General features: G+C 34.5%; 1 protein-coding gene across 2 annotated transcripts in view; it reads left to right on the top strand.

Moving 5' to 3' along the window:
• Positions 1-8,787, top strand: part of ankrd12 (ankyrin repeat domain 12) — a 79,644-nt gene continuing 70,857 nt past the window's right edge. The window contains exon 1 of one of the 2 annotated variants that reach the window (XM_079612851.1): positions 1-221. The gene's annotated coding sequence lies outside the window, so the exon portion shown is untranslated. The remainder of the gene's footprint in view (positions 222-8,787) is intronic. The other variant, XM_079612850.1, reaches the window with a different exon arrangement.

The raw sequence follows: 8,787 nt of genomic DNA, 5'->3' as shown, positions 1-8,787 counted from the left end.
TCGCCCGCCAATGAGATCCTGAGCTTTCCGTGTTTTTTCGCTGGGGCTTTTCTTAGAGACGGGCTGACGGCGATGTTTTCAAAAGCAGCACTGAGAGACGTCACACAGCCGTAGGGTTAATGTTCAGCTTTTACCCTCCGACACACACATTTCTTTTTCTTAAAATCGTCGAGATTGTGTGTTCTGCTCGTAGGTGAATGACGAAGAGGAAGCCAAAGGCGGTAAGCAGAAAGTTTCGCTTGTTTTTCTTTTTGTGTGTGTGTGTGTGTGTGTGTGTGTGTCGCGGGTTCCGACTGTAGAAGGAGGAAAACGCATTTAGTTTTGCTACGGAGAGCTTAACCAACCAGTCTTGAGTAGTAGAACAACAATAACGCGGTGTATGTGGGATTTTCGAGGCTTTTAAAACGGGTATTAGTATTAAGTATTAGTAGCGGGTTTGTGTTCGATAGCGTTGCTAGTGTTCCGCGCGCGTGCGTCAGTGACAGGCGCGTGCGGTGCGCGTTATACGCGGAGGGGCCCGCATGTCTCATAAACCCACTGCGGGCTCATTGTCTGTGCGTGAGAGGGGTGGCGCAGACCGCAACGTGACACTGTATGCTGTAGTTTTCATAATAAACCAATTTAAGTTGGATCTTAATGTCAGACAGTCAGCTAGAGCGCATTGCATTTATTATAATTTGCATTATTTCCCACCACCCATTTAATATCTTTATAAATGACTGGAGCATGTCTGACATAAATGCATGGAATGTATGTAAATATATTTGTATAATCTTTTCTATTGGCGTTTGGTATATTGAGCGCGGTTGCAGCTGCGACGTGCATGAAATATTGTATGCATGCATGCATCTCTGGTGTGTGTGTGTGTGTGTGGTTTGCACAAAGCTTTATTTGGTGACCGTCCTTCGCACAGAAACCTTTTGTCTAAAGGACGTCTTCAGCTGTGCAGCGACAGACAGAAGCATGTCATATGCAGGTGCAGTTCGTAGTGTCTCTCAGAGAGATTTTTGTGATGACATAACACGGTACTACATTGTTTACTATTAGCACAATAGTATATATATACATGCATAAATGCACAGACATCTATATGTATGTATATATATATATATATATATATATATATATATATATATATATATATATATATATATATATATACACATACACACACACACACACACACTTATATATACATGCATACATACATACACACACTTTTATATTTATTTATATATATATATATATATATATATACACACACACACACATGTATATATGTAAAATATGCAATATACAGTAATGTATATTGTATAATATATGTTTTGATTACAGGGTGGGTATTAATTCTGAAAGCAGTTTACTTTATTAGTGAGTAATAAATTATTGAATTATATTTTAGGTCTTGAAAATCTATATGTTCTAGTGTGGTTGAAATCCGGTTTGTGTAACTGTGGCTGATCTTTTAAAAATACAGTAGTGGAAAAAAAATGTCTTGCTGTAAGATAAGTTTATTACTTTTTACATATTTTTTTTCTCTCAAAATTTTAACTAAACATATTATTGTTGTGGATTATTTAATGATTTAAGCATTTATTATTATTTTTTTTTGGTTTTGATTTGATTCTCTTATTTTTGCGGGAGGACAGATTTGATATTCATTTTAGTATGGAATCTAGATCAGATGTTTACGCCCACTCGCTGAGTCTTGTTCTGCACTCACACACTTTCAGAATGACATATTAGGGATTATTATGCAAAAAGATCCGAGTTTTCCCCAGCCGGGCCACCGTCCAAGGAGAGCCTGTGATTCCTGCTGTTTTTCCATTGACCCTTTTTAAAGTCACGGGGGCCACTCGCACGAAAAGGCCCCTGTGTGTGAGAATCTGTGCAGTTCAATGGCGTTATGACGAACAATAACAGGCGTCGTTGCTGTCTTGGGTTGTTTCAGGGCTACTTAGCCTCCAAAATGCTTGTTTTATAGTTATATGGCGTGTTTATGTTAGATAAACGATCCGCGGTGGTGCTGATGCGGTGGGAATTTGCAGGGACTGTCAAGGCAACACTCGCACGTATCACAGCAAAATAACAAAGTGCATTTGGCAGATGGAAAGCGACGCAGATTGAGCCAAAATAAAGATAGACTGACAGTGAAATTCAGCTTAAAAGTTTGAAATAATAAACGTAACCTCAAAGAGGCATATGTTTTTTTTCTGTGACATACATAGTTTTTCTCATTTGGGCCTTAAAGTGAAAAACGCTGTTATATCACAGCAGCCACACCTCTCTTCTCCTCTTAATACCACTCATTTTTTAATCGTTTAACATTTTAATTCACCCAGTAAATACTAAATAATAGCCCAGTGTTTAACATAACGTTCATACATACACAGATTTACAGCCAACAAAGTCAAAGCAAAGAATATGCATTGTTTGTTTGTTCTATTATGATGAGTGTATTGTTTTTATTAATAGAGCCAGACCGTTAAAAAAGCAATATTTGTCCATTTTGAGATTATTTTCAGTGATCGATAACTATATCCGGTTGGCTGATTATTAGACGTGTTTTTTCCCACACGTCAGTTTTAAAATGACGCCAGCCTTGTAAGCATAAATATTACTGTCAACATAAATTTAGAGTAATGTTACTGAATTTAATGTAAATTGTATGTCAATGTTGTCAAATTTCTCCTAAATTTCCATAAAATATTTAGTTTTATAGGTATAAAAATAAAAATATAGGTTTTTATTATATTAGTAGTAAGAAATCAGCATTATATCCGCCACGTTAAACTGTTGATATTGCTATTATTGGACTATTATTGTATTGATCCCCTCATTTCACGATTGAATACATATCACGATACTGAACTCACGATATTATTGCGATACTCCAAGACGTGATAAAAGGTTAACAAAAAAATGCACTGTTGATAAAAATGCTAAATTTGGATTTACATTGCGTGTGTGAATGAATAGGCTTGGACTTGGTGCTGGAAAACCCAAAGCACGGGACAATAGAGACACCAGAATAAACATATTTATGATTCTGAAGCTGAAAATAAAGAATTTTTTACTAGATATAGTAAAATGTAGGCCATTTTTACTGGTAACATCAGACATTTGGCATTATCAGGACACAAATATTCCCCCATTGCATTATTATACAACATATTCAACATTATATGTAGTAGTTTAATGCACTAAAACTATGAAAACGTGTATTTTTTTTTCCGGTTGAATTATACACAATAAATATGGTCACTATCCACGATACATATTGTTGCATTTTTGTATTGCAGTATATTGTTACACCCCTATTGGCCATTAAATAATCCATATAGTTCAAGCCAGCAGTTGTGCTTTTTAAAACATTGTTTTGTATTTTACTAGCATGTTAAAGTTTGATTATTTCTCGGACTTGTGTAATATAGTCCATGAGCCAGAGGGGTTGATCGGTATCATCGGGGGGGACAAATGCTATCAATGTTTTTTGGTAAGGTATACACCCCTAGTACTAGAAAAATCACGATAGCAGTGCAGGGGTGGTAGCGAAATCACTTTTTTCAGCTCATGAAGTTACTAACCCCGTAAGATAAATTCAGTTTTTGAAATCTGGTGTATATCTGGTTTAGGCTCATGCTAGGGATATTGTCAATATTCTATAATATGGTGCTTGGTGTCGTTGGAAAGGGGACCTTTTAGGCTTTCATTTAAGCCTAGGACTGAATCTGTCTGACAAACACAGAGGTCACATGACTTCTTTAAACCAGAAATGACACACATTTTTTTCACAATTTCGGCCTAAACTGTATGCTTTCTTTTATCCCTGTGGCATGAAAGAACACCACGCACGGACACAAAACTCAACAACTTCAATACTCAAGGCACTCTGATGACTCAGAAAATGTATAATATACCCATACTATTTATTTATGAGAGCCTTAAATTCAAAATGGAATAGAGCCAATAGAATGGACTAATAGACTAACCCTATTAGCCCAGGGCCAAATGGCCTATTTATTCATGTACAGTTGTAATACAAAGTTATTGTTTCAACATAACACTTGTAAGTGGTTTAACAAAATGTTTCTATCATGTATTTTGATATTCACCCACTTTCCGTGATTGGCCGGGAGCCAGGTCCACTCCTCAGGATGTTTTTTTGCTACCTTTTTTTCACTATTATTTCCTATTATCTTATACCTTGGGCCATCACAACTCGGCCCCGTTTGGTCTCAGGGGCCAAAAAACTCCCTTTTTGGGAAAAACTTTTGATGGAATGATGTAATTGTGAATATTAAGGTACTGCAGCTACATAAATGGTCATATAACCCTAACATTTTGCATGGTGTATCCTGATACATTGGGAAAACTAGCAGAAAAATATTCTTTGATTATTTCTCGGACTTGTGTAATAGTGCAGTACTAGGGGAGAGCGATATGTCCAACATCTTAAAGCAATTTAAATTCATGATAACTATATTACAATATAGTTATTTTTGCTTTAAATAAGGTTTTGATGAAATCAAAATTTCATAATTTTTTCCAATAATTTACAACCTTATATCTCTAGTGCATTTGAAATTAGGGCTGAATCCAAAATAAAAGTTTGTGTTTACATGATATATGTGTGTGTATTATTGTGTATAATTATTTTGTATAAATAAATACACACACATGCATGTTTATATTTAAGAAAAATGTGTTATTTATGTATAAAATAGTTAGTTATAGCCTATATAATACAAATCATATAAAAATATATATGCAGTATAAATGCAAATATTTCTCAAAAATATACATGTGTGTGTATTTATATACAAACACACACATATATTATGTAAACACAAACTTTTATTTTGGATTCGATTAATCGCGATTAATCGTTTACAGCCCTATTTGAAATAAAATAATAATAAATGAAGTGCATTTTCAGCCAGATCATATTTGATCTAGAAATGTCTCTCTCTGCATTAGTGCAATTGACATGAAAGTTTAGCCTGTCATGCTAAAACTATTTTAAATAATGCTAGTTTTATTTCCCATATTACATTATACATGCATTTGAACCTAAAATTGCACCGTTAAAAATAGCCCATGGAGACGTTATACATGAAGTAGCCAACAGCGTGTCTGTCTGCAAGAAATCAGAAGTGCACCAACTGTGCCTCTGCACGTTCGGCTGCTCTGTTTACAGTCGTGTCCTAGTTTTGCTTTCATTTGCACAGATGACACCGGTTACGCTGCAGCGTTTCTGTCGAGTTCATCCACTGAACGCCGGACGGTTAGAGCAGACGTATTTCCATGAAGCCTGTGCGAGCGAGAGCTGGTTGCATGAGAGAAAGAGAGCGAGAGAGAGGGAAAAGCGCGAGACAGAAACAGGCGTGTGACTCACTCTCCTTCCCATTAGACGTTGGCCTTTGTGATCTGAACCATTCCCGTGAGAGACCTCTCTCCCCGCTTCACGTTCAAACTGGATGCCATTTTTATTTTGCCGAGCTCCTTTTTTCATGCACAGACGCAGGGCTTTGAAGTACGAGGTTTTAACGCTGAGGCTTTGTGTCTCCTCTTGATTTTGATCGAATTTGACACATTTTATATTGCAGATATGCTGCTTTTTCTTGAATTAATTCTAATATTTTTGGTCCTGTTTTATTAAATGAAGAAGGTGGCTGATTGATTAAAGAGGCACGATTTGAAACAGGCCCTCATTTTAAGAGCTTGTATTTCTTGTACTGCTTTTATCCTGTGTGTTTGAAGAGCTTTTCAGTATCACTGACCTCTGGATCCATTTCGTAAAATAAACAAAAGCGCTTTCGTATTCTTCTTCGAAATCAAATGTAAGCCGTAGTTTCGGTCCAGGCTGAATATTAACGCACCATTTTTTTTACATCATTAGCTTCTTTAATGTTTGTTATTACATATTTTGGCTAATTTTATCATTCTCTATCAATGTTTGATATCGATTACACACATCTAGAAGAGCAGGTTGGCTTATAAAACACACTTACCATTAAAAAGTTTGGGCTGGTAAGATTTGTCAATATTCATGAAAGAAGTCTCTGATACTCACTGTATTTATTTGATCCAAAATACAAGAAAAAACTGAAGTATTGTGAAATATTATTTAGGGCTGTAAACGATTAATCGCAATTATTAATCGAATCCAAAATAAAAGTTTGTGTTTACATAATATATGTGTGTGTATTGTGTATAATTATTTTGTATATATAAATACACACACATGCATGTATATATTTGAGAAATATTTGCATTTATATACTGCATATATATTTTTATATGATTTATATTATATATAAATAGAACAATTTTATATATATATATATATATATATATATATATATATATATATATATATATATATAAAAATGCTTAAATATACACATGATACATTTGATATGCCAATTTTAAACCATTACAGCCCAAGACCTGCTGCTGTCTGTCATTTAATGTTAATCAAACAACATAACACAGCTTTAACAAAGATTTATCAATATTTAATTTATACAGTGTTATTTTACATTTACTTTGTTGTATCGTCGTGTTTATCTATGCTTGTAATTAATTAGTGCGTTTTTCTTATTTGACTGTTCACTACCCTTTAATAATGTTTGAACTTTATTAGTTAGGCTAGTAGTTTTTGCTGTTTGTCTGTGCTTTGAGTAATAAATGGAAAGCAAAGTTACATTTGACCCCCCCCCCCCATGTGATTTATTTATAATTTCTTGCAGATATTAAAAAAAAAATCCAATCCGTGACTCAAAATTAAACCATAATTATAATATGATTTGAACCGTGAGTTTTGTGATCCGTTGAACCACTAGTCTTCAGTGTCATATAGTTATTTGAAATGGAAATCTTTTGTAATGTTATAAATCTATTTACTATCACTTTTAATCAATTTGAATTTGTTCTTGTTAAATAAAAGTACCGGTATACAATTATTTACCAAAAAAACAAATAAAAATGTATTAACCTCAAACTTTTGACAGACAAAAGTCTGTCAAAAGACAAAATGCACCAATTTTTGGGATTTAAACTGAACATTTATTTTGCATTTCCTAGTTTAACTAAAAATATTGGAAATATTTGGTAGATTTTTGGACACACATTTGTAAATCATCAGGCACAGCATTTTAAAATGAATAGCTAGTAATTGTCCAATTACTTTAATTGGTCTGGCCGATATCGACTTGCATTTGCATACTTGCATGTTTCTGGCCTTAAAATCTTATTTGTGCATGTAGAGGAGATGGCCGGCATTGTTTAACACTTAAATAATCACAATTTCATGCTGCACTGGTCACCATTTTCTCTGTAGACCGTATTGTTCATACATGACCCATGCTTTTTTTGCTTAAAGGTGAAGACCCAACTTTATGCATGTTTTGTAAGATTCCCTTATCTATTAAACATATTTTATTAGGTTGTCCTGGACTTAATACAATGTAAAATGCTCTTCTATGAAGTTACTTAAGGACTTATGTAGTAAGATTAAGCCTGAAAAGGTTTTGGATTTTTGTATCATAAGGTAATTAAAAAAAAATCTTTGTTTTGTTTGTTTCATTTTTATTGTATTTATATGATTTTTGTAATTTAATTTTTGCCATGAAAATAGCTTTGGATGCTGACATGGCACTAAATAAAACAATCTGAATCTGAATCTCGGTAGTAGACACCTGTTCTTTTCACCGTGACGCCATCAGCGTGGTAGTTTGTACTTCAGATCGGTGAACACATGCTCTTTTAACAACTGCATATGTCACGAGTGTCAAACATTTTCCCCCTCTCTGATGTTTCTTTCGAAGAGCACACACAAATCCTCTGAATTTCCTCTTTTACAAGTCCCTTATAGAAACCAATCGCATTTGGGGAAACCCCCTGTAAAAATACGTCAGGTTTCATCCTTCACCCCGCAAAGGTCAGGCTTTTAAAAGCCTTCAGCGGGACGACTGTGTAACGTGTGGCTCTTCGGGTGTGTAGGACTCAGCTGATGCGGTGACATGAGTCTTTCCTCCTGCTCGCTGTTTCCACTACAATGGAAATTCAGACAAATGCAATACTCTATATTTGCATCATCTTTAAGGTTTATTTAACAAGGAAGCCTCTTCTTATCAGGAACCCTTTTTAGCTGTATAATGTTTTTGAGTTGCGTTGTGGTTCTTTGGAGATTTAAAAAAGTTATTGTTGCTTCTTGATGTTTGTATTGGTTTCTCGTTATTCGCAAATGAAGACAAAACAATGGCGTGATATATTTTAAGATATGGCAGTGCAAGTTGTTTTAAGTTAAAACAGCTCAAACATGCTTTTTAGTCTGGGACTAGGCTTAAGCCTAGGCTATTAGATATGAGATAAAATAATGGTTAGTTCATTAACATATTGATTTTGGTCATCATAGTAGAAGCGATAGCAGCCAAAACATTGATTTTGGTCATCATAGTAGAAGCGATAGCAGCCAAAACATTTCATAATACACTGTAAAAAGTATATTGAAAGTTGTAAATAAAACAAAAGTTTGTTGGAGTATGGTTTACAAGAAATTTCATGGTTAATTCGATGTTCCTTGCCATTTCCTTATAGTTGTTTGTGAAATTTCCTTGCAGTTTCTGAGAAAATTTTGTACTATAGTGAAAGAACCGTTGTAGAAACATTTCGAACAGTTTCCCGGTTCTAACATTTAAAGGGTTAGCGCTGTATGCCTTAAAAAATAGCATATGAAATTGTGTGGATGATTGGATATGAACATTTAAAGGATAATTTACC

This window comes from Phoxinus phoxinus, assembly GCF_949152265.1.
Source record: "Phoxinus phoxinus genome assembly, chromosome: 5".
NCBI classification, from domain to species: Eukaryota; Metazoa; Chordata; class Actinopteri; order Cypriniformes; family Leuciscidae; genus Phoxinus; species Phoxinus phoxinus.
Note: the sequence above shows the minus strand (reverse complement) of the source record. Positions and strands in the feature narration are given on the sequence as shown.